Source organism: Triturus cristatus, chromosome 5_2 (assembly GCF_964204655.1).
Source record: "Triturus cristatus chromosome 5_2, aTriCri1.1, whole genome shotgun sequence".
Taxonomy (NCBI): domain Eukaryota; kingdom Metazoa; phylum Chordata; class Amphibia; order Caudata; family Salamandridae; genus Triturus; species Triturus cristatus.
Window position 1 is genome coordinate 17,048,466 of NC_140588.1, and position 26,793 is coordinate 17,075,258.

The 26,793-nt window shown below is 47.4% G+C and overlaps 1 protein-coding gene and 1 pseudogene across 1 annotated transcript in view; both read left to right on the forward strand.

The window, feature by feature from the left end:
• Positions 1–26,793, forward strand: part of DAP (death associated protein) — a 177,156-nt gene that overhangs the window by 89,122 nt on the left and 61,241 nt on the right. The gene's annotated exons all lie outside the window — the stretch shown is intronic.
• On the forward strand, positions 10,863–11,811 carry LOC146822595 (forkhead box protein F2 pseudogene; annotated as a pseudogene).

Here is a 26,793-nt window from a genome sequence, read left to right on the forward strand (position 1 = left end):
AACACCTCCCTCAGCCAGAACCCCCCCCCACCAACACGACGGACCCCAACGAAGCAGCCCGCAACCTCACACAGTGGCTCACCAACTGCGCCGATGACCTCGCACCGCTGAAGAACCCCCCCAGCAGACATGGCAGCAAGAAAGCCTCCTGGTTCACCAACGACCTCAAAAACTCCAAGAAAACCTGCCGTACCCTCGAGAAAGCCTGGCGCCATGACCAGACTACAGAAAACATGACGGCCCTCAAGAACGCCACCCGCAAACACCACCAACTGATCCGCACCACCAAAAGGACCACATTCAAACAACGACTGGACAACAACTCCCACAACAGCAAGGAAATCTTCAGCATCGTCAAAGAGCTCTCCAGCCCCAGCGCCTGCAACGACATCCCTCCCTCGCAGGACCTCTGCGACTCACTCGCCTCGTTCTTTCACCTCAAGATTGCCGACATACACAACAGTTTCGGCTCACAGACCGTGCACCCTACCACCGATCTGGCGCCCCCCACCACCACCCTCCGTACCGAAGATACCACCCACACGAACACCATCCACTGCGGCTCCCCAACCGACCCCTGCCCACACCACATCTTCAACAAAGCCGACTCCATCATCGCACCCCAACTCCGGAACATCATCAACCGCTCCTTCGCATCCGCCACCTTCCCAGAGAGCTGGAAACACGCCAAGGTCAGTGCCCTCCTGAAGAAACCCACCGCGGACCCCACGGACCTCAAGAACTTCCGCCCCATCTCGCTCCTCCCCTTTCCGGCCAAAGTCATCGAGGATCGTCAACAAACAACTCTCCGCCTTCCTCGAGACCAACGGATCCCTCGACCCCTCGCAGTCCGGCTTCCGAGCAAACCACAGCACCGAGACCGCCCTCATCACAGCTACTGACGACAACCGGTCCCTGCTCGACAACGGGGAAACAGCTGCCCTCATCCTCCTGGACCTCTCGGCAGCCTTCGACACCGTATGCCACCGCACCCTGATACAGCGCCTCAGCAACATCGGAATCCAAGGAAAGGCCTTGGAATGGATCATCTCGTTCCTCGCCGGCAGAACCCAGAGAGTCCGCCTTCCCCCGTTCCGGTCCGTGGCCACCGAAGTCATCTGCGGCGTCCCGCAAGGATCCTCGCTCAGCCCCACCCTCTCCAACGTCTACATGAGCCCCCTCGCAGCCATCGCACGCCAACACAACCTCAACATCATCTCCTACGCCGACGACACCCAGCTGATCCTCTCCCTCACCAACGACCCCGCCACAGCCAGAGTCAACCTCCAGGAAGGAATGAAAGACGTCGCGGAATGGATGAAGCTCAGCCGGCTGAAACTGAACTCAGATAAGACGGAAGTCCTCATCCTGGGACGACTCCTGGTGGCCCCCTGCCCTGGGCTCCGCTCAAAAGCCAACGGACCATGCACGCAACCTGGGCTTCATCCTGGACTCCTCCCTCACGATGACCAAGCAAGTCAACGCCGTCTCGTCATCCTGCTTCAACACCCTGCGCATGCTCCGAAAGATCTTCCGGTGGATCCCCACCGACACCAGGAAGACGGTCACCCAGGCCCTCGTCACCAGCCGACTGGACTACGGAAACACCCTCTACGCTGGAACCACAGCCAAACTACAGAAAAGACTCCAGCGCATACAGAACGCCTCTGCACGACTTATCCTGGACACCCCCCGCTTCAGCCACATCTCTCCCCAGCTGAGAGACCTGCACTGGCTCCCCATCAGCAAGAGGATCACGTTCAGACTTCTCACCCACGCACACAAGGCTCTCCACGACATGGGACCCACATACCTCAACAACTGCCTCACATTCTACACACCCACCCGCCACCTCCGCTCCGCCAGCCTTGCCCTTGCCACCGTCCCGCGCATCCGCAAGACCACCGCCGGAGGAAGATCCTTCTCCTACCTGGCGGCCAAGACATGGAACTCCCTCCCCACCCACCTACGACTGACCCAGAACCATCTCTCCTTCAGGAAACAGCTCAAGACCTGGCTCTTTGAGCAGTAGCGGATCCCCCTCCCCCCCAGCGCCTTGAGACCCTATGGGTTCACGCTTCACAAATTCATTGATTGATTGAGACTCCAAGTAAAATCACATACATGAGGGTGCTAGCACTACCAGTAGCTGACTTTAACCTGCTTTGGGCACTCAGGGACAGGCTACCATCCTGCAGGTTATGCAACTACCTTCTTGAGATTTGGTTACATTTGCTGTGCTGCGGTCCTCACCTCGTCAGTGACGGACGCTGCCTCCTAATCCCCCCCCTGTCGAGGCAATGGCCCCCGACGCTGCAGGGAGGATCTGTCTTGTGCTTCCCTTATAACACCGCACAGTCTCTTGCAAATTTATCAACATCATCAGAGTCGCACTGCACACAGCCCATCTAGCAGAAAACAATCCAGAACAGCAACATTCCTGGCGAAGAGCTCATAAGTCCCAAATAACTGACCTTGACAAAGAATTTTTACTGCAAGAGCCACATGTGAAATTCTCTTAGCGTCTGCATCCTAGGACACCACAATAGGACTGCCCCAAACTATCTATCACTCTGAATCATCTTTGTAGGCCTTACAGTGGGACCATGATATCAATCCAGTTGAGACGAACACCCTGATGTACTCTCCTGTTAAGCATCTCCTGATCAACCAGCCTGCAGTTTCCTCTCTGTTATTTTAGTATCATAGACATATCTCTACTGCACAAAACTGTTAACACTTTAAGAATCCACTTTTATTTTTCCATCATACAACAATTTTAAACATTGTTTACAGGGCAAAACGCTCTTTTTAGAAACCTTATCGATTGTATGTTACATTTTCTTATAAGCATTTATTTAAAAAACTGCTGGTAAACTGTATTCCTGTGTAATCGTTTTACACGGTTGCACACATGTAATGATTTTAATTAATCGAATATGAATAAACGAAATTACTCCACTCGATGCCATTGCAATCTGTACCACTGCACCATCCAACTCTACGCAATTGCATCCCTCAACTGTATGCCACTACAATCTGCATCACTCTACTCCTCTGCACCATTTCACTCTACTCTGAAACAATCTACTCTGTGCCATTCTGCCTCACCCTGCTCCACTCTGTACCACTGCAATCTACTCTGCGCCACTCCACACCACTCTACTGTAGGCACAGCACTCTATGCCAGTCTACTCTACGCCACTGTACTTTACGCACCTTCACTCTGTCACTCCACAACACTCTGCTCCACTCTATGCCACTACTCCATGACGCTCAACGCAATGCCCGCTACAACACTCCATGCTGCTGTACTTTATTCTATGAGTCTCACTCTACTCCACGTCACTCTGACACAATATGCCACTCGATGACACTCTACTCCACTCTGTGACATTCCGCTCTACTACACTGTATGCCACTCCAATCTGCTCCGCTCTATGCCACTGTACCCTACAACACTCTACTCAACACCCTCTACGCCACTCTGCTCTACACCACTCCATTGTACGACAATCCACTCTGCTCTACGCCCTTCCACTGTACGACATTATACCCCCTCCACAACACTATATGCCACTTCATGACAATCAACACTACTCAACTCTACACCACTCCACGACCCTGCGCCACTCCAAACATGATGCTATACTCTACAACACTCCAGACCACTCTTCTTTACACTGCTAACTTTTAGCAATGCTGAACAGCAGCCAAGCTGCTGTACAGCATGTCTAAAACATATTGGTAAAGCCAATAGTTCTTACATAGGCAAGACCTATTGGCTTTGCCAATGTCTGAAAGTATTATATAATTAGGCGTATAGTCTTCTGCCCTGGGTGCACTTATAAAAGACAAAAAAGGTAGTCTTTAGGCTGCAGAAACCAACAGAAGTGTGTACAGTTCTATGTTCCATAATGATGCACTCTGTACACGGCTAACAAACCACATGGCTAATACGCTGCTGCTGGTGTTCCTTGTGATGCACTTTGTACGCACCTATCCCGCAGTTTAGCTAGTACACCAGGGCTCCTTGTGGACCAGTTAGGGTTTTACCGAAACCAAATACCATTATTGGGCACTTTCCTTGATTTTTATGACGGTTGAGAGGGTTGTATGACGAGTGCAGGGGTGCGGTGTAACCAGCTGAGAAGTATTGCATTTTTGGTGTGCATTGTTTAGTAGCTCTCCTCTAGCCTAAAATGTATCCGTGGTTGAGCTCTTGCACGCCAGAACTGTTGATAGGATTGCAGCCTGAGTTGAACAGCTGGCTTTTTGTGTGGATGTATTGTAGCATTTTACTGAGAGCCTGCTGAATTGCAACATTTTCATTGTTAACAATACTTTGCAGAGATTGTGGTATTGGTGCACATTTATTAGGATTATGATGCCTTTCATCAAGTTTCCCTGTTGGGTCTAATTTGAGTTGTCAGTTTAATTGTTACATTTATCAGACTGATGTTCAGGAAGACTGGCAGCTGCTGTTGTATGTTAGAGTAGTGTTCTCTACTAAACATCTGATGCTGCCATGGAATTCACCCAATGTGTGCGTTATGCAGCGGTTACGACACCATGTTCGGATTGGTTTAATTGAGCTAAAGCAGCGGGTCTTCACTAGGCGAGGGATTACAAATGATTCTCGCAGCCATGTTTTTAAACATATTTACATAATGGCTTTTCACAGATTAAAGTATTTGGAAGCGCCATTTCAGTTTAGTACCCAGCTTCATCTGTCGTTAGATGCCAGTTTACGCTTTCAAAAAATATAATTTAAATTGTTTTATTTACTTATTTACAGCGTGCTTACCTAATGTGTGACTAGATAAGATGTTTGTTGCAGATTTGATATATATATATATTCTCCCTGCAAACATATCTGATTAATGACTAGTCATGTGGTCATTTGGTCAGGTTACTTTACATTCTACCAAAAGGTATTTCACAAATATATTCATGTGTAATATGGCAATATTAAACTGATTCTAAGACTATTTCAATAAGCAGTTATTATATTTAGTTGGTGTTTGTGGAATGCAGAGCTTTAAGATGGATGAAAAAATTTGGGGGGGGGGGGGTGTCTCTCAAAGGGACGTGGCCGATGTAATTAAGAGCGTGGCTTAAACATGAAAGCTAAAGATTTGTGCACAGCAAAGTGTACCGCCCGACTGGTATTTTGCTGGACCTTTCTGTTATTGCATCCAGTTACAATGCATCAACTGACCTAAATAGACCTAACTACCTCACACAACAAGAATACTAGTGGACTTCTACCGTACATCCTCTACAGTGAAACTCATAACCACAAAAAGTACGACAGGTCATATAATCCTGTACTAATTCTGGAATACCGGAACTATCTTCAAAGGAAGAGGAAGCTCCACAAAAAGATTTAGATGGAAAAGCCTCACCCACACTCTGTGGCATTTATTTGCTTCCTTTTCCTTTAGAGATGGTCCCTATATTCCAGAAGTACAGGAGTATACGATCTGCTGTACTAGATACACCTAAGACAAGCCAGGACTATTTATTGGCTTTGTCAATGGTCGTTAGCTGCGTAACAGAAGTAAGTAACAACAATGACCTGTATATAATATTGAAAATGCTTCAATTCTGTAATGATGAAACTGTGTAATAACTATAACTAGTCTCTTTGAAGTTGCATTAAAGGCCAGTGAAGTGTGGTACTCCTGCAGAGTTAAGATTTTTTTACACTCCGAGAGTGAGCTAAAAAATGGAAAGTCCAATAGGGAACCGTTTTAAAAAAAAAAATTTTTTTTTATGGAACTGCCTGTTCTGAGCACCGACAGGATCCAGCCCTCTTAAAGCCCTGATGGAATGCACCTGTAAGGGTGTCTTGGTACTAAAATGGCAGGCATAGCTATAGTAAACACTGGGTAGGCGTACAGAAAATGCCTACTCTCAAATAAAAGAAGGAAAAAGCCAGGTGGTTTTGCAGTTTTTTCAACTGAAAATGCTGGAGATGATGTGAATGTGAAGCGGAAGCATGTTCCACACAAGATGCCAAAACTGAGAAAGGACCTTTTGCCTTTGGGTTGTAGTATTTCGTTTTTGGAAAACTGAGGGTATGGCGAAAGGATAGTTCCATGTCTTAACCCCTTAGGTGCGGCCAATGGCCGCACTTCCTCCCCAGTGCGCCTGACTTCATTACATTCCAAAATAGGAAGTAAAAGGAGCGTATGGGCTTGTTTCACTTGCACTGAATCAGTGCTCTGTAACATATCTCAGTCCCCTGAGCATTGATTCTCATGGGAGAGGTATTGTTGGAAAAGGGAGAATATCTCCTTTCCAATGTCTGCCCAGTGGATCCCTACTTGGGAATCGTGACAGGAGAGCGATCCCAAAGCAGGGATCCATTCACTAGACACCAGGGACAGGGGGAGTGGCCCCTTGTGCAAGGGATTGTGCTCCCCGATGGGCAGATGGGGTGATTACCTCCGAAAGCCTACTAGACGCCAGTCATTTTTCTAAATGCAAATATTGGGGTGGGGACTGCTTACCAGGGCATGGCCCTGCACCACCCCCAATACATGGGGTGATTATCCCCAATCTGCTCCCTTCCCCGGGGGGGCCGGAGGAGGCAGAAAACCCACCAGGGTAACTTAAAAAAAAAAAAAATATAGAGGTGGAAGCTGCTCATTATGGGGATCGCCATATCCTATCCTAGAAAGGGCACAGACAGTCTTTCTTCCCCTCTAACTGGCGGTTAAAGGTGATTATCCCCAATCTGTCCCCCGGGGGGAAGAAAGTCTACTTGATACCAGGGAAAAAACATAGGGATGAGGGCTGCCCAGCATGGGTATGACAGTGCCCCTCACCTCAAAAAAAGGATCACCAGTCCTTTTTGCCCCCTCTTGGAGGTGGATGTGGGCAATTTCCCCCAATCTGCTTCCCTTGTGGGGCAGAAAACCCACTAGACGAGGACTGCATGTATGCAGTATTGTTTCGGCAAACAGGCCTCCTTTGGCATTGGCCTGACCTCTCTCTATCTCAAGGCAAAATAGACTTTCTGGCCCCTCTGGGGGATGGATAGGGGTATGGACTCCTAATCTACACCCCAGGTGGGGCAGAAAGCTCACTAAACACCAGGGACTTTAAAATGGAACCAATAGGAGGTGTCCTACCCTTCGATCGAACCTTTGCATTGCCTCCGAAGGGGCAATAGTGCCTTTCTGCCCCCCACACTCCCCAGGGGCAGATAGAAAGTTTGTCCCAATTGAAGAGTTGCCCCTGGGCGTGTTGAAAGCCAACTAGACATCAGGCATTTTGCATTTGGGGAAAAAGAAAAGGGTAGGGGCATTACACTCTGGCATTGGCCATACCTCCACCCCAAAGTAGACAACCCAATCATCCTGCCCCTCCACCAGGTGTAGACTAGGAGTATGCCCCAATTTGCCTCTGAGGACAGAAACACCAGTGAATGACAGGACTAATTTTTCATTTTAATTTTTATTATAAAATATAATGGGGTGTTTCTGGCCCATCCGGACATTGGGCCTCAGCCTTGCCCCTAAAGCCTCAACAGTCTTTCTGCTCTCTTGTAGACTATAACATCCCATTCTACAGGCAATAGGGAGGACATTTGAGTCTTTTGTGTGTTTTTTTTTTTTCCATATAGGCCAGGAATGTTGGCTAAATCCCAATATCTTCCCCCGTGCCATTCTGAACGACTGCACTTTTTGGGCTTAGGTAGGCCGCCACTTGAAGAAAACTACCGGACCCAGACAATTCGGAAAACTAGACATCGAGGGGAGTCCAGGGTGGTGTGTTTTGCAAGTATCCCATGAAGTTTTCTTACCCACAATGCCCTGCAAACCTCAAACTTTGCCTGAAATTACAGTTTCCTTGCACTTTTGTGATGGAAACTTCAGGAATCGAGGAATCCACAAAATTGCTACCACCCGCAATTATAAACACTTGTGCTGATAAAAACGCTGCTCCACTTGTGTGGCTGGGCCTAGTGCATGCAACATTCAGCACTAGGCATAGCCCCACAAATGGCACAGCATTTTGTATCTGCGCAAGCGGGGTAACGCTGGGTACTCTTCTTATGGGGGGGGGGGCATGTTGCAACTCCCGAGTATTAGGAGATGTGTGGCTCCCCACAGATTCCAGAACTTTCCATCACAGAATTGTGAGAAACTGTTTTTTTAAGTCCAAGTTTAAGGTTGCAAGGGATTTTGGGTAAAAATAACCTAGTGAGAGCCATGCAAGTTAGCCCACCCTGGATTTCCCCAGGTGTCTATTTTTCAAAAATGTACAATGTTGCTAGGTTTCCCTAGGTGCCGACTGAGGTAGGGCTGGAAATCCACAGCTACACACTTTGAAAAAGAAGTGCCAGTTTTGAGTGGAAAAATGTGATATATCCTTGTTGTGTTTTGGGCTGTTAACTGTTGTGGGAGCATAGAATGTTAGCCCGAAACCAGTCCCAGGATGCTTCTTTCCGGTCCAGGAAAGACATGGATGGCTTGGCAGTTCAGGCTGGACTGTTCCCATGAGGCACAGGGTCAAGACTGATTTGCATATAGCTGTCTCTGAACTGGAGTGGCGAAGTGAGCTAAAGAACGATGATGGTTTCAACCCAGATCTGTGACTGGGGGAGAGTGTCTGAAACGTTTCAGTGCTCCGTCCATCATCTCCTTGTGTTTGCTTTTTTCGCCTAAGTTGGCAGGGAATGCCCAGACGTGGGTCCCTTGCTCACTTTGCCACTGGATTTTAGCTATCTTGGCTGATGAGAGCTGTTATCCCGAAACTGGTCCCAAGATGCTTGTTTCCGGTCCAGGGAAGACATGGCTTGCCAGTTCGGGCTGGACTGTTCCCATGAGGCACAGGGTCAAGACTGATTTGCATATAGCTGTGTCTGAACTAGGGTGGCAAAGTGCACTAAAGAAAGATGATGGATTCAACCCAGATCTGTTACTGGAGGTGAGTGTCTGAAAAATTTTGGCGCTCTGTCCTTTATCTCCTTGTGTTTGCTCAGCATAGAATAGAAGAACATTTGTTATTACCAATAGGATTTCACTTCATTTATGTCTTCCAAATGTAAGCCAGTGTAAGAAGACATTTTGAAAAATAACCTCTAAATCATTTACTACTATGGGCACACACACATTCAGAGATGTACAAAATATCACTGCCCTAAACTCATCATCTTGTGCTCATTTCAGAAATACGTAGGTTTCCTTGATACCCGTTTTCCCTTTACATTTCACCCAATTAGTTACACAATGAGAAACCATTGAATGCTGCCGCTCAGTTGTCTTCTCTTGGTACCTTGGTTTCTAGGAGAACCTACAAGCTGTATATGTACCGCAACCAGAAGGGTCTAGCAGAAAGAATGGTATATTGCTTTTGTAAATCAGCATTTGTGACAAATAATTACAGATGAAAACTTTGTCATAAATGACCCTTTTTTCCTACTCATTTTTAATGTCTTTTATTTCAACTATTAGTTTCTTTGGAAGAAGCTTGAGGAATCTGCACATATGACCCCTTACTGAATTCTATAGCTTTCCTGGATCACCCATGGGTTTCACACTGGTTTCCTTCACAAACTGAAAGTAGGTTGAGAGCACAAAAAATAGGAAAAATGGGCTACCTCTTTCAAAAATGACAAAATTGAAGTAAAAAGTTATTTTCCCAGGTTTGCTGTTCCTGAAAGTTGGGAAGATGGTGATTTTAGCACAACAAACAGTTTGTTGATGCCATTTTTAGGGAAAATCAACCTGGCACTTTTATCCGAAGCACTTTTTTCCCTATTTTTCACAACATACTCAATGTTGTTATATTTTGCCTTTTTTTCGTGCCCTCTCCAGGGGAGTGCACAAACCCGGGTGCCTTTAGACTCCCCAGGATTTTGGAAAAAAGGACACAAATTTGGCTTGGATACCTTATGTGGGAAAGGAGTTATTGAGCCCTAAGTCACACACCTTCACTATGCTATGATGGAAAATGGAATATAAAAGCAATAACAGCCTTCTATCCATACAGCGGAATAGAACCAATCTGCATATTTGTAAGAGCAGATGCAGTGATTATCCCATCCATGTACCCCACAACCTGTGCCCTGCACTCGCCTACTTAACCAGGGGGAACATTGGGGCGAGCCTAAAAGGGCTTGGGTAGGTGGCTGGAGGGGAGGTGAGGGGTTCTGTCAGGTGCATCTAGCATCCACGACCTCTGACGATGCAGTACATGTGTGTAGTGCTTGCTCGCTGAGTCTTTGCAGCTTTGGTGTTGGGTGCAAACATTATGTCGCCTATGGCTGTCAGGATCTATTGCAAACTTGGGTGTTAGGCTGGATTGCAGGTTGTGTGAATGGGGCAGTGCTGTGCTCTCCTTCATAGCTGTTATGGGGCCATGGCTGATGCTGTAGGACTGTAATGCCCAAAAAAGATGAAGTGGTCCATGCATGTTCCCCACATCACCCAGTCACATTTCTGTTTAACTTTAAAACAGATACCTGAAGATTGGTCAGATTCCTGTTCAGTGAGTGTCACAAACCCTGCCCGTCATTTTGAACATTATGGTCAACCTTTAAATGGGTACGCCAGTTTTTGTATTACTTCGGGGACTGTGGCCATCACAGAAGCAGCTGTCTGAGACATTTGTGAAGGGGAAAGGCTGCTGGGGAAGGCCGTCTGGACAGCATCTTTAGATTCTTTGATTACTGCTGGTCATCACTCTGCACCCTGAACCCAGCCTCTCGCCCAGGGCCATTTCTACCATTAGGCAAGATTAGGCTGCTGCCTAGGGTGGCAAAAGGGCTAGGGTGGCTAAAGGGGGATTTCTTTTTTAATTTGAACCTACGAAAGTAAAGCTGGGCGGCCGCCTAGTCTCGCCTAATGGTAGAAACGGCCCTGCACCAGCAGCACCTGCCCCCGTGGACCCCTCTGCGGCCCTGCAGCCCCAGTGGAGCCGCGCAGCAGGGCCTGCTGAACCCACCAACCGCCCCCATGGAGCCGCCAGCCTTGTCGAAGTCCAAGAAGCCGTGCGCCGGCCTGCAGCGGCCGGAGAAGCTGCTCTACTCCTACATCGTGCTGATTGTTATGGCCATCCAGAGCGTGCCGGCGCGGCGCCTGACTCTGAGCTAGATCTACCAGTTCCTGCAGGTGTGCTTCCCCTTCTTCCAAAGGGCCTACCAGGGCTGGAAGAACTCTGTGCGCCACAACCTCTCCCTCAATTAGTGCTTCATCAAGGTGCCCAAGGGCCTGGGCCGGTCTGGCAAGGGCCACTACTGGACCATCGACCCGGCCTCAGAGTTCATGTTCGAGGAGGGTTTCTTTTGGCAGCGGCCCCGCAGCTTCCGGTCCAAGTGCCAGGCGCTGAAGCCCGCCATGTAGATGTTCCGCATGGTCAATGGCCTGGGTTTCGGGGTCTTCGACTTCCAAGCGCCCCCGGCCCGCTGGGCTGCCACTCGGGGGGGCTCTGGCTCCGTGGGCCTGGATGGGCTCGGCGGCGCCCACCACATGCCCCCTAGACCTGGCGCCAGCTACATGGCCAGCTGCCCCTCTTGGGGGGGGGGGGGGGGTATTACCTGCCACGGAGCAGTGGCAGCAGCCCCCTGCCCTCCTCGCCTGCCCTGGCCAGCGCAATGGACTGCCACCCGCCTTATGACAGCCCTCCGGCGCACTGGAGCTCCTCGGGGGCCAGAGCCTACATGAAGCAGCGGCCCTTGCTGCCAGGTGGCACTCCTGCGACGGGGTGCACTCAAGGGTGGCCCCTTACTCCCTGGACCAAGGCTAACTACACCAGAACACAAGGGATGAGTTTTCAGGTGAGCGCTGCCATTAGCTAAGTGGGTTACAGCTGGAGGTGGGTGGAGGAGTCTTGTTTAGAAATCGAGTTTTGCGCAATTTCTTTTTATCTACAAGGTCTCATCTTTAGCAACCAGACTATGGTGTACAGCGCGTGCCATCGAATTCCTTCGCGCATGCATTCATTATCTTGTTAATTCACACATCCATGTATTCATTCCTGCACACATTTGTTAATGCATTCACAACATAGCCATGCAATCACTTCTCGTTTAAATGATTTATTTTTCCATTAATTAATTTATTTGCACAGTTTATTTTCCACTTCTAACATTCCTCTGTTCACTCACAGAATAATCCATCTATCCAGCCATTCATGGATCCATCTAATCATTCATCGATTTCCATCATGAAAAATTCGGCTGTGAGGTTGAGATATAGACCATATTTAGCACTCGGACACTGCGAAGATTGTTTCTTTACAGTGTGACCTTCCCTTATATACATTTGTATGCTTTGATTCTAAGTGGATATTACATTATTTTAAATACTTCGATTCCGTATATATTGAAAAGCAGACCTTTTGCTTCCGCTAGCATCGGAGTTCCACAGGCCTGCAAGGAGTTAACGAACAAGTAGACCCCACTTCCCGTTTGATCAACATGTGGTCCTGGAGACACCCATTTATGATCCCAGTACCCCTATTCCTTTATTACGCCAAACTGCTGAGCTCTTAAAATACTCCTCACATGCACTCCTCTACATCAAGTGTCGTGTAAAAATGGACTTTTACAAGAAACTGAACATTAGCTTCTTTATGGTAGTCTGGTGTGTTACAGAGAGCGGATGCGGTAAAATCACAGCTGCTGAGCAGGAGACCCCGATTTGTAATCCTAGCTCCTCATTTAGCCAAATGTGTGGCACCCGAGCAATGGTAGATGATAACTATTTCAAGTGCCTCAGTGAAAGAAAAAAAAAAAAAAGTGTTGGCAAAACCACTAGGTCTGGCCTTGGAAGATGGTGCAAGTTACTATTTTTGTTGTTTCTGGTTTTGAAAACGAGGTGCACTTGACGCTTCGGTGGTATTTAAACACAAGGCTCTATTGGGCAACTGTGTACATAGTTCTGTGAGTATATGGCTACCGTAACGGTCTGGCCTGGGCCTTTCGTTGATGTAGTTTGCAGGACAGACTGTTGTGATAGTGTTTCCTGATAGTAAATGAGAGTAACGTAGAAGGCTTCGGTAGTAGAGGGTGTGCCTCTCTAGCCTGGATGACAGGGGGAAAGAGGGATGGTAATAAAAGGAAGGGGGCAGCATTTTTAAATTCTCGCCTAGGGCGGCAAAACACCTAGAAAGGGCCCTGATCTCGTCCAGAGCAGGTTTCATACCCTCCAAGTTGATTCTTGACCTTTTTGACCTTTAGGATGAGAAGGACCGTCAAGGGCCTGTTGGTGCACAACAGGCTGATATCCTATAATTGTATATCCTGCTTCTTAGATGCTGGACCCTCTGCATTATGTTACTGAGTATCACCTGGATAAAGTCTTGGAACAAAATCTCCCTCTATCCTGATGTGTGCCTGCGTTACCAGCAGTACTGATTGCTATTCCTCCTAAATATATTTCAGTGCCGATGCCAAGGGTCAGTGTGACCCTTGTTTTTTTCAATTTCTGGCTGCACCCCAGGTATTTCATAGTGAGCCTGGATAAGGCAGGCAAGAGGCTCAAATGTGGATGAAAGGACAGGGAATAGTGATGCTTTCTTGGTTCAAAGGTCGAAGAGCAGTTGTTGGAAAGTAAAGAATTGCGCAATTCTCGAACCGTCCTATGAAAACCAATATCTGAACGTTTAGAGCCCAATCAATTCTCGGCTTAAGCCCATCTACAAACAGTTAATGCAATTTAAGGTTTGAATCGAGCCCCAGAATTGTTTTTTTTTTTATAACAATAGACAGATGCAATATAGGACTGTAGTTCGTGGGATCAGGCGTGTACAGTGTTGGTTTTTACGAAGTAAAGTAATCATTGCAAATGTGAACTCCACAGGGACTTTGTCATATGAAAGAGTGATCATGTATGAGGTAAGAATTGGCACAATGAGAGGTGCATGGCCTTTCGAACTTTTGGAAGGTGAATGGAGACTCAGGAATCATTATGGTAGCAACGTTTTTTTTTTTTTTTTTTTTTTTAACTTATTTTTAGAAATAAGCACAGGTACATTATCAAAAGCCATAACCCACCCCACCTGCACCTAATAAAAGGTAACCTTGCTTCTTTGTATGTGGCCATCCATAATTTTGCATTTAGCCATCACTTACAGCTGTCGCTGTATTGCTGTCTCTCATCATATAGAACCCACATGATGCCTACATATTCTTAGGTCGAACCGTTGCTGGCATCTACAATAAGCAGCTTTCTTCAGAATCATTGTAACTGGCGAGGTGCATTTTTATCAAGTAGCCACTCCCTAGCCATCTCCAGGATGGTCTGGCACCAATTCCTCGTCCTCTAGTGCTTCGCAAATACCAAAGTAGTAGGGAAGACATTTGTTTCATGCACCACTATTGGCAAAAGTATTCTTGGCCCAGTTATGCCCTCAAGTGTTCAAAATCCACCCCTTTGTCCTACGTCTCTTCTTTTTTCAGGTATCCCACTGAATTTAGAATGTAGCTGTGGGTTGCAGTGGTCCTTATTTAAGAACTCCAATCGCAAGAACTTGTGCTTTTTAATTGAGAGAAATGTACTTAGGTTTTCAGGCAGGACTAGCCTTTGGTGGTCTGTAAAACGAGTCTGATCCCGTAATCTGGTTACCACCGCTGTTACCAGCCATATTTCAACTGGAACCATTTATGTCCCAATAGATTGCAGAAATCAACTTCCCGTCATCCGGTTGGCAATGAAAGTTATGGCACAAGCTGTACCACTACTCGAATATTTAAATACGTCTTTGGAAAGAAATGTTTTTTCAAAAAGATCCTTCTCCCTGCTAATGTTCTTTCGAATCAACTTTCGCTTGAAGTCCGATCTGACATGTATAGGCATCCCAGGTATGTCCACACACATTAGCAGCAGAGAGTGAAGTATGCTATTGCAGCATTTCTATTGTGCTCACTATCTTATATGGGGCACTGAAGTGAAGGCTACCATGGGTAGAACCCTCAACATCGTGTAAGATGTGTGGTTGCGAGGATGTTGTCTTTGTATTGATCCTATGTAGGAAGCGCTTCCATGTTGTGCTGATGCCACAAAGGTGTGGTTATTGTATTGTGGGTCGCAGCGCTTAGCGCTGTGGTGGATGATGAAGTGTGAGATATGGATGCAGTTTTCTGGTTTTCGGTATGCTGGTATTTATTTAAGAGGTTTTATATAGCGCTAGCCAGACCCGAAGGTATCGGAGCGCTTCACAGCATATAGGAGAAAAAATCACACAGGGTCACCTAGCCCTGGATTTACTCCATTGACATCTCAGGCAAAATGGTGTATAACCATATATACGTGGACATAAACCTACTATTAATGACCTTCTCCTGAGTCTCCATTTTCCATCTTCATTTGTAAGCGAGGGGGGCCAGTGCAGCCCTGTTCATTTTTAGAGGCCATGCCTGGCAATCCTTCTGGCCTCTCTCTCTCTTCCTCCCATTCCTCCACTCCGCAATTTAACATATTAACCTCCTCCACAGCCTGGTTGAACCACCTTCACGTTTTTTGCATCTCTGCCAAAACAGCCGTTTAACTGTAAGTTACATACTTCAATTCCAGGTCATTTGACTTAAATCTTTGTCTTGTGAGGTGTCTTCTCGGAGCCTTCAGTACTCCTTTCCCCTTGGCAGCATGTTTGCCCTAAAAAACCCCTAAAATGGTTACCTGTGCAGGAATAGAACTCGAATAGCAAAATACAAACAAATAAGCTCCTGTGTGTTTGTGCAGAATACAGAATACGTGGTCCATCAGAGCTGCTATCCCACAACGCCAGTTCCGCCATCTACTGTGGCTGCTGCTAAAACCAACAATGTAATGATGCGCAATCAGGTGGTGATCAGAGCAGGATCTCTACTTGTTCATCCATGAGATCTAGCTTCAATGACATGAACATTAGGAACATTTTCACAAAAGCCTTGTGTACAAATAATGGAGTATATATTTGTGGGGAAAGGAAAATCTGTTTGCATACATCATACATCTCAAGAAGCTCCTGTGAGTTCAGGCTTCCTACTGCAGCAAGCAGGGCCCCAAGATGATTCCCTTCCTCGGGTCTTTAATGCGACAAATGTCCTCCTAAACCAACAAAAAGTGAATGGTGAAGTGGTTTAAAAGTCTCAGTCACCTGCAAATACTCGGGCCAAATTCTCATCTATCATTTTTCTCACGGAGCCACTCTAGGAAAAAAGCGATTGAAGAAGACAATCTCCACTCATGCACACAACAGCAAAGAACTCTTCAACATCATCAAGGAGTTTGCCCAACCCACAAGTGAGTCCACCAACATCCCTCCCTCACAAGACCTCTGCGACAAACTCAGCACCTTTTCCACCACAAAATCAAGAGCATCTACGGCAACTTAGACGAAGACAACCAGCACACTGAACCCTCACCAACCACCCCCGACACCCTGAAGCCAGCGATCAACAACTGGACAGCCCTCACCACCGAAGACACACTGAAGACAATGAAGTCAATCCACTCCGGGGCCCCCACGGACCCCTGCCCCATCACATTTTCAACAGAGCCACCGACACCATCGCACCCATGCTCTGCCACACCAACAACCTCTCCCTGACAACCGCCTCGTTCCCCGACGACTGGAAACATGCGGAGATCAACCCCCCTGAAGAAACCCTCGGCGACCCCATCGACCTAAAAAACTACAGACCTATCTCCCTGCTCCCGTTCCCAGCGAAAGTCATCGAGAAAGCCATCAACAGCCAACTCGCCACATTCATCGAAGAGCACAACATCCTTTACTCCTCCCAATCCGACTTCAGAAAAAAACGCAGTACAGAAACCACCCTCCTTGCCGCAACAGAGGACCTCCGCACCCTACTGGACGAAGGAGAAACAGCAGCCCTCATCCTCCTTGACCTCTCAGCGGCGTTCGACACAGTCTCTCATCGCACCCTAATACGCAGACTCCACGACGCAGAGATCCAAGACAAGGCCCTCGACTGGATCCGCTCCTTTCTTTCCAGCAGAACGCAATGGGTCAGACTCTTTCCCCCCCCCCCCCTCCCCCTTTCCTCTCGGACCCTACACTTACCACCTGCGGAGTCCCCCAGGGGTCCTCCCTCAGCCCTACACTCCAACGTCTACATGGCTCCGCTCGCCCCCATCGTCAGAACCTACGGACTCAACATTGTGCCATACGCAGACTACACCCAACTCATCCTCTCCCTATCCAACGAACCCAACACCGCCAGACACAACTTTCGAGAAGGCATGGAAGCTGTCGCCAAATGGATGAAAAACAGCTGCCTACAACTAAACACCAACAAAACGGAAGTACTCATCATGGGCCCAAACCCCGATGCCTGGAACGACACCTGGTGGACCCCTGCCCTCGGATGTCCGCCCACACCCACGGACCACGCACACAACCTGGAATCATCCTGGACTCAGGGCTAAAAATGGACCGCCAGATCAACTCCGTTCTGTCCTCCTGCTTCCACACCCTCCGCCTCCTATGTAAAACCTTCAAATGGATTCCCCTCGAACACAGAAAGACCGTCACTCACGCCCTGGTCACCAGCAGGCTCGACTATGGCAACGTACTCTATGCCGGAATAAACAAAAACCTCACCTGCAAGCTACAGAACATCCAAAATGCCTCCGCAAGACTGGTCCTCAACCTGCCAAGACACTGCCACATCTCCCAGCACCTGCTCACACTCCACTGGCTCCCCATCGAAGCTAGAATCACCTTCAAGATGCTAACCCACACTCACAAGGCCCTCGCCGACACCGGACTAGCCTACCTGAACAGCCGACTCAAATTCCACGCACCCCAAAGGACCCTACGATCAGCCCAGCTCTCCTACACCGTGGTCCCCCGCACTAGAAAGACCAGATCTGGAGGCCGCTCCTTCTTTCGCGCGGCCAGAGTCTGGTACGACGTTCCGCTCCACCTCAGACAAACAACATCGCTCCCCATCTCCGCAAGAAACCTCAAAATCTGGCTCTTTGACAGAACCCCTCCTTGATGGACTGGAACCCGCGACACCTCCCCCCCCCCCCCCCCCCCCCCCCCGCGCCTTGAGACTCTTACGGGTGAATAGTCCTGCTTAACAAACACCGGATTGATAGAAGACCATACGCTAATCTGTTTTGGTCCTTCTCCAGCGTCTTCAATAAATGATTATTAAATTTTGCGCTTGTGGCATTTGCCATGCTCTATTCTGTTTTGTCAATATTGGGTTTATGTATTTTAAACAGTGCAGACTTTGCACAAAACGCACTAATTAATGTTATTGTAAAATACTTTGAACTAAGTGCAAGTCCGAATGACACAGTGTGGGATGGTACTTGACATGAATACATTTAAAGACCATCGGAACAGGCAGGGCAGGAGTTGGGGTACACCCAGGTACACCACGTCCATCCACTCTTTTCACAGAATGGACACTGTCCCCCCCCCTGCCAAGAAGTCGGGCCCCACAGAAATATGCTGAACGTGTCCCTGTGTAATTATTACGACACCGGGACACATTCAGCAGCGCCTGCACATTGTCTGCTTACGATTCCCAGCAGCAACGTTCAGGCAGCGAGGGAGCTTTTTCGGTCGAGCCTGGGCAGCGCATGCCTGCGAAACTTGTTGTTCCTAGAATAGTTGCATTAGCAGCGCCCATATTTTCAAATGGCTTCTCTTATTGTTCTTATTAAGTGTCTGCTTCTGATTAGTGGATATGCTTAATAGTCCCTCCTTTCAGGCTTTGGTATCCTCCCATGATGACTGCCCCGGTTACTTGTGCTTATATGCTTCATCTGATTTCTCAAACTTCAAGCTCATTCCTTTTTTGGTTGCCCTGCCTCTGCTCATGTTCCCGCCATGAAACCTTCGTGGCAGCTTTATTTTTTAACTTGCCCGTCACTTAATTGTTTTATTTCCCTGTGCCGTTTGCCACACCACCTCACCCAACAGTGCATGACCACCCCCACCACCCCTCCGAGGTAGTTGTTTCCTGTAACTCCTGGCGGTGCTTTTCCAGCTTAGGTGTCCACTGTGCCATCCCGTCCGTGGCATTACAACGTCAAGAACTTTAACTCTAAAAACACGTGCCACCTTTTACATTGCAAATACTTTTCGTTTTATTTATTTATCAATAGATGTAAACGCGTAACACTTGTTAGCGATGTGATTTCAACAACTTTATTTTCCTCCCCCGCCCTATTACCGGAACTTGGAGCCTCTTAGCCGGCCATAACAAAGGGACTCTGGTTCCTGCATGGGTCAGCTCCGCCCTCTCGCCTCTGTCCATTTACATACATTTACAAATGCCTGCAGCGACGCCTAGCTCAGTGACCCACCTCCAAACACAGACCACTGCTGTTGTGCCTGCTACAAACCCATCTATTACACTGCTCTCTCCGCAACGAAACACACCATTATGGTTTCTGCCTATCCATAAAACCATCTCTCCGATGTCACTGCAATCCCGTGACCGCAGCCCACCGCTGCCCTGTTCACCACCGGCAGAACTACTGATGATGGCAGGTCCCCATCTAACCACTGCCAACAGGGGACATGCCCTCTTTAACAGTGAACCTTCTTCCATCCGCACAGCAAAGCGTCAAACCCTTATACAATGCCAATAGCTCAAACAAATGGAGACCGATTGCATTGCAAATGCCTGTTGCTGTGTGTTAAATATACAGAATGAAAGGGAGGTAGAGGGTTTACAACTAGGTCCGTCCTCCTTAATTTAATGCTCAAAATGAAAACCCGAGATCACGGGTTTAAGGACCAAGTCGAAGGAAGAGGCTCCCAATTGATATGATCGGAGATTACCTTCAGGAAAGAAAAATTTCTTTCTAGAGTCCCCTCACTCACCAGGGTTTCCCCACGGTGACATGCTTCATCATTGGGCCCATCCCAGTTCTCTACGAACTGGGGCGTGCTGCGACTTGCGGAGAATACGTAGGAGCACTTTGAGTGGAAGACTATGTGTAGTGCACAGTGTGGACGAGTGGGTTAAAGTGATTAAAAATACCTTGCTAGTGGGCTTAAATACTTTATTATCGCTCCTAGGTTGGTATATCTAAAAGAGGGTGTTACATGCTTTGAGCCTACCCCTAGCTCTTCATCAGGACCACACAGGGACCAGCCCTGCGTTTGCCACTCCTATTTAAACCTAAATATGGAAATTAATTATTAATTCAAGAAAACGCTGCAACCAATAATCAGATCAGATGCGGTCCGGCGGGGAGACGAATAGGTGTCCTGGTGCGGTTTTCCCTAACTTGAAAATAATTTCTCAGGGAAACACTGCCCTCCCCCCCCCCCCCCCCCCCCTTCCCCCTCCGAGTCCATGAAGCATAGCTCTGCTTAGAACAAAATACACTACGTGACATTGTGATCGTATGTATAAACCACGCATGCTTTATTAGTTGCAGCGTTTTCTTGAATTAATAATTCATTTCCATATTTAGGTGTAAAAAGGAGTGGCAAACAAAGGGTTGGTCCCTGTGTGGTCCTGATGAAGAGCTAGGGGTAGGCTTGAAACATGTTGAACCCGTGATCTCGGGTTTTCGTTTTGTTGCTGTGTGTTATCACCCGGCAGACCTGACTTTCTGGCTCCTAGCTCAAGCGCTGGCATTTCTAAATGCCAGTACAGGCACTGGTGAGGAATCCAGCATAGCTTCGGGTACGAGTGGTTCCTCGTTCCTATGCAAAGAGCGTGTGGAGGGTTTGTTGTGTATGTGTAACGTTTGGGAAGTATAGAGTTTAGAGAACTGTTTGAAAGTTGATAGTTGTGCTGTGCCCAGTTTTGGAAGAGAGGGTGCATTGGATGCCTTCTGTCCTGGATTGCAAACCAATGCAAGTATGGCATTTTTTACTTCTAATGATGGAACTCCTCCACATGCAGGGCAGGATCCCATCTCGTGTACAATGTACAGCCTCTGCGATCACACCACCATTGTGAGAAAAAAAAACACCTCCACCCTTTTGCACCAACACACAGTGAGTGGTCTCCCTGACATTTTCTGTATAATGTGCTGCATGGTTAAACACTTATAAGGTCCCAAAGACGAAACCTATTCGCTATGTCAATGCTTGTTTTCATCTCCAGCCGTGCTGAAGTTAAGGGGTCATAAGGCCTCCTTTTGTTTGAAAATACTGACTGGATGCGGCCTGGAACCTCATACTTCAATGTATATGCCACAGAGGGCAAACTCTTCACAAGTACTTGAGGCAGTTTTTGCATTTGTTCTTTCCCTGTATATAATAGATGCATGCACTGGAAGAATGTCAGGTGTGTTTGTCTGTCACGGTATTTACACAAATAACAATTTCAATAGCACAATTGTATTTCTTTTATAGCGCTATGCACCTAATGCAGGGTGTTGGAGCTCTTTACGTTACACACATCTTATACATTGTCAATAAATTAAGTACATGTGTAAATCAATGTACAAGATGAGTTGCATGCGACAGTGGGAGTTACAAGGTGTAGGAGTCACGTGTCCTTTATACTTCACTATGAGTTGCATGCGACAGTGGGAGTTACAAGGTGTAGGAGTCACGTGTCCTTTATACTTCACTTGGCCTTTTAGAAGGATTACAATTTATGAACTGCAGGTAACAAAAGGATCTCTGTGTTAAAAGCCGTAACCCATTTTACTATATACATAAAATAAAAATCTGTCATCTGCTTGTTAGATGATGTACTTTGTAGGAGACTCGTTTACCTTCTCTACTACTTCAAATCTGGGACTTCACAAAACACATCTCTCTCTAGCAAGTGCATTAACTACCAGAGTTATCTCAACATTATTACTATTCCGTAAAATTTACTGGGCACCTTCACAGCAGATGCCTTAACTCAATCAAATATTATAAAATGTAGACTTTGCAACAAATTAAGCATAACATCTACTACCATGCTTCTCCGTGTTGCCAATTTCTTTGTGGCAGGGTTTAAAAAAATAAATGTATTAGTCGAGGCCAAGATTTGCGTAGGGATTGCGCCACTTTTTTGGCACAACCCCAATGCCAAATCTCATTTGTTAAATCTCATCATGCGCTTAAATCTACTCCTGAAATACCTGATAAACGTGTGAGGTCTTAATATATGATGTCACTTGTGATGTCTCTTCTATTGAGGTCACGTGCAATGTCACACTTCGTGACATCATGCGCTGTGATGGCACGCGTCATGATTTCACTTGCATGCTGCCTAACCTTGTTAGTCCCCCGACTTTTTTTTTTAGGACTTATACCCTGAGTACAGGTGCCAAGTGAATATATGTCGTTACTACGCATTCCGTTGCAACGCATGCCTTTACCACGCATGCGTTACAACAAAATGTTTTTTCTTCGCATTGCCCTTACCTCGATCTTGCCTTTACCCCGCTTTTTCGTTTTTTGGGGGGGGTGGAGACCCCCCCCAAGCCCCCTATCTTCTTTTTTTTTCCCCCTTTTTTCTTAGGTCTTCGCCGACACTAACGAAGGACTGACGCTTTTTCTTTCGACCAGGAAGACGTTTTTCCGTGATGACGTTGCTTGCGTGCTAAAGACGTCGTTGAAGCAATACGCGTTGTGAAGACGTTTACGAGGTAAGTGTACCGTTGTAAACGTAACGCGTAGAAAATGCTTCGTGGTAAAGGCTGTTTCCCGTGCCAAGTGACAACTGGGGGCATATTAGGTTCGTCTTTAAACTGTTTTACCTGTCTGCTAGAGCACATGCCCGCAAAAGAAGTAACAGAGCAAGAGTGTATATGTACAACAATTCTCAGCAGAAAAAGTTTCCAGAACGATCTTGGATCGCCCTCCACCACCCACGGCCTGCTTCAGCCATTGAATGGATGGTGTGCCCTCCTGTGCGGATTAGCCGTTGACATTTCGTGATGTTACATTTTTGCCCCTGTCATTTCTTCATTGTAGATTGCTGATGGAAACTGTCCACCCACTGGATTGCATTCTCTTGGCTGTTAGCCAGGAACGCTGAGTGCACTTGCTGCCTGTCCCATCGCGGCTGCTCTTGCCCCCACCTGTGCCAGTTTCCTCCCCAAGAAGAAACTGCAACTTTCAGTGACGTTGGAGAGTCCGACTGTAGCAGCCAGCCTGGGTTGCCACTGACGCCGGTGGTGTCCTACGGAGCATAAGAGTGAAGAGCAGCGCCTACAGTAAGGTGGTTAGGGGACAGGGAGACCCTTTAAAGTATAGGGTCAGTTCTTGCCCCCCGCTAGCTCCCTTCATTCCCAGATGTGTTAAGAGTAGATTGAGAGGTATCCGAGTGAAGAGGCATTTCTCTTGTGTGTGCCTTTGTTTAAAATCTTCCTAACCAGGAGATCCCAGCCCAAACATCCCGCCTGCTGTCTCTAGAGGACAAAGACTGCGCCTTGACTAGACGGTATGAATACACAAAAGCACGAACCCTGCCTAAAACAGTCCTGTAGCTAGAATTGTGGAATCCACGGTGTCTTTGATTAAATGGAAATATGGGACGTAAACTCCAAGTTGATGTGCTAGGGTTTCTCATTGACTGTTGCCAGGGTCCAATACCAGTGGAGCCTGAGAAAGTTATCTTAGCTCCAGGGCAGGGGAGGCAGATAACCAGCCCTCTCTGCTGAGTTCTGGGAGGTAAAACTAGAAGCTCTATATCTTGACAAGCAGAGCTGCCTTGAAACCACCAGACTGCTGAGGAGGGGTTCTGGGGGTACCTCTGAACAATGAAAGGCTGCCTAGAAAAGGAGACCTGTGAGAAGCTGTGCAGGGAGGATTCAACTTAGCCCCTTGTATCCCAGGAAGCATCAGCACTGTCAGGCCATGTGGCGAGTTTTACACTCCTAGTCCCATATAGTGAACACCTCTGTGAGGTTATTAGCTCCCCAGATCTATGACTGCATTTGGGACTTTGCTGCCCCTCTGCTTGGCCTGCAGAGATTTGTGGAAGATGCACAAAGACGGCGAAAAGACGGACGGAAGCCAGATGAAATCTGAAGTAGTAGCTGTGATGGATCAGCTCAGATAAAGCTTGTGACAGCTTTTGGTGGTTTGATCACCATAATGAGATTCACCTATATCAGTGACGTGCAAATGAAAATCGTGACTGCACCTCGAGGGCCCCAATCCCAGCAAGATCACGGAGACCTGGGGTCGGCTTTCCATTTGTGGTGGTGGTGAGTTTAAGCTTTGGGACACAGGAGGACGCAGCAATGGAGAACTAAGTTTTGGCAATTAGCATGCGCAAGTGGGGCTTCTGTCCGCCCTTTCCTAGGCTGCCTCTGCCCTCGTGTATTAAATGCACACACTTGCATACCATCTCACTTTACTAGACATTACAAGAGACTGCAGGGCTGAGGCTGTGTCAGGCGCTGCTACCAATTAGTGAGTGCATGCAACGAGCACAAACCAACAAGTGAAGTCCCGCAGCCAAGCCGACGATACTACACTAGAGACACCTGTCATACAGCATTACAGGTTCTGTACCTCTGAGGTTGTAGTGACCGCAAACCTATTCAATAGACACCGGGACAACATGCATCCAGCTAGTGACTTCCATACCTTACCATCCTTAGTATCATTGTATCTACCAGTGCAGAGGAAAACCAAAAGGAGATTGTACTGCATAAGCCCTTGGGGAAATCTATTACGTTTTCACTGTTCTTAATGTGCTAGATGTAAGGACCCCAGACTAACTTCAGGTTAGTGTTCTTTCTACCCCACACCACTGCCTTGAGTATAGTTGGACCACTGTCTAGCTACTCTGAGGATCAAGTGCTAAAGGGGTGTACTTTCTGATCACTTCTGGGTACAACAGTGAAGTAAACCCCAAGAATCCAAAGGGAAAAGACTCCTGGTGTCGCACTTTGAGCTCAGTATCCATCTGATTGCCTTGGGACTCGCAAATAAGTTGTGAAATCATCAAGCGAGAATGAGAGGAATAGGGTGCCTCGCCCCCAGTCTTTGTAATTTTTAAGATGATGCTAACTGACGAGAAAGGTAAAATGTTTTAATATTGTATTCAACTAATGACCAAACTGAGAATTGGGGTCTAACGTCGCCTAAAAAAAAAAAAGACTCAAACCGCACCCACTGACCTTGGTGGCATGCTTCATCATCCGGCATGTTCCTCATTCAAACCCCATGCATGATGGTTTGAGTGGGCTTCTATTACTTGCAGAAGTGCTTTGGAGATCTTTTAGGGGGTTCATTGGGAATGTGAGCAAGTGTGTGTTCAGGTTGCCCTAGTTAGTCTAGTTTGGGGTTACCCCATGACCAGATTTAACATTGGGAGGTGCATGTGGAAACTAAATGGTTCCCCATTCGTCTGGTCTACATGTTTCATCCAGTTTTGGCTAGCCTTGCACGTGGTTGCCGGTTTTCATCAGGACCTGTTTCTATTCCCCATCTTAACTAGTCAGCCCCTGATCTACATATATCGCGAGTCAAACGCATTCTTACAAAGGTGCCCCCTGGGCTTCCCTTGCATGCATCTTGTCGTGCACTGCTCAATTAGAAATTATCGCAGTTTGGGAGTGTGCATAGATATAGTGAATTCAATTAAAATCCAATTGGAAATTTGTGTCTCGCTGCTACCTAGGAACATATTTGGACAATTTTTTAATGAATTGCCAAAAATTAGTAAACTGACATCAAACCAGTGGCGTCACTAGGGGGGTGCGGACCGCACCGGGTGACACCCTCACGGGGGGTGACACCAAAGGGAGCAACGACGCGTCGCAACCTAACCTTCAAATTCAGCAGGAGGTGCCTGTGCGCAGCGCGCACTGTCTCCTCCTCTGCCGCGTCTGCGCGCCTCGGCAGTGACGTCGGGTCGTCACTAGAGGGGTGCAGCGCGCCTGTACCTACGAGCTGAGGCCTGGGAGACGGAGACTCAAACCAGGTGCTGTTCCTGCCTGCCCGCCGGTGCCTCTGTTGTGCCTCTGTCGTCGGGTAGAATTGCCCTGCTGTGCTGGGTCTTGGTGTGGCGGAGGTGAACATACCTGAGGGCAGGCCCCCGACCGTCGGAGCTGCATGGAAGTGAATGCTGTGCTCGGGATCAAAGGGACCCGCCCAGCCTGACTACAAGAGGCAAAGGCAGCTGAATGCGGTGAGTGCGGAGTGCTCGTGGTGCTTGTTAGATGATAAGTTACAGGTGTGACTAGATTTGCGTGTTTCAATCGATGTAGGTGTGTTAAACATGGTGCATCACTTAGTGGAGGGAACAAGATGAAACAGGTTTATTTCATACTCTAAGTCCTCTGGCAGGGCAGGGAGTTTAAAACGCATGCGATGTGTTCGCATTTCCTGATCACTATGTAACGCGGATTTTACCAAGACGATTAGAAATATTTCCAAAAATCAATTTTATGATAACTCACGGTGGCCTGAATATAATTTTGGGTGGGAATCACACGGATATGGAAAGATTATTTATGGCAGTCATTAGTTTTACCAGCCTTGGTATTCGTAGATTTAGTTCATTTACAAATTAAGGCAACAGCATATTTTTTGAGTGATCGTGGGTGGTCGCTGTAGGTGATAGAGGATTTACATTGGGCCCTGCACAGTTGTATAATGCATTGTCTTTTTATGAGTTATATCTATGATAAGGAGAGATAGTGATTGGTAATCGCTTGACAGTGAGTTGAGTCACTTTAATATGGCGCTCATATCCACCATAATAAGATACATACATTGCTCTTGCTACTTTAGATATGGTGATGGCTTGGATGTAGGAGACACATATTTTGTATAGATGCTCTTCAACTGAGAGTTCGTGACAAACTGTGATTACAGCTGAATATTTTATGTATGGGTAGATTTGACATCTTTACATCTAGTCTTTTCCTTTCAACTCTC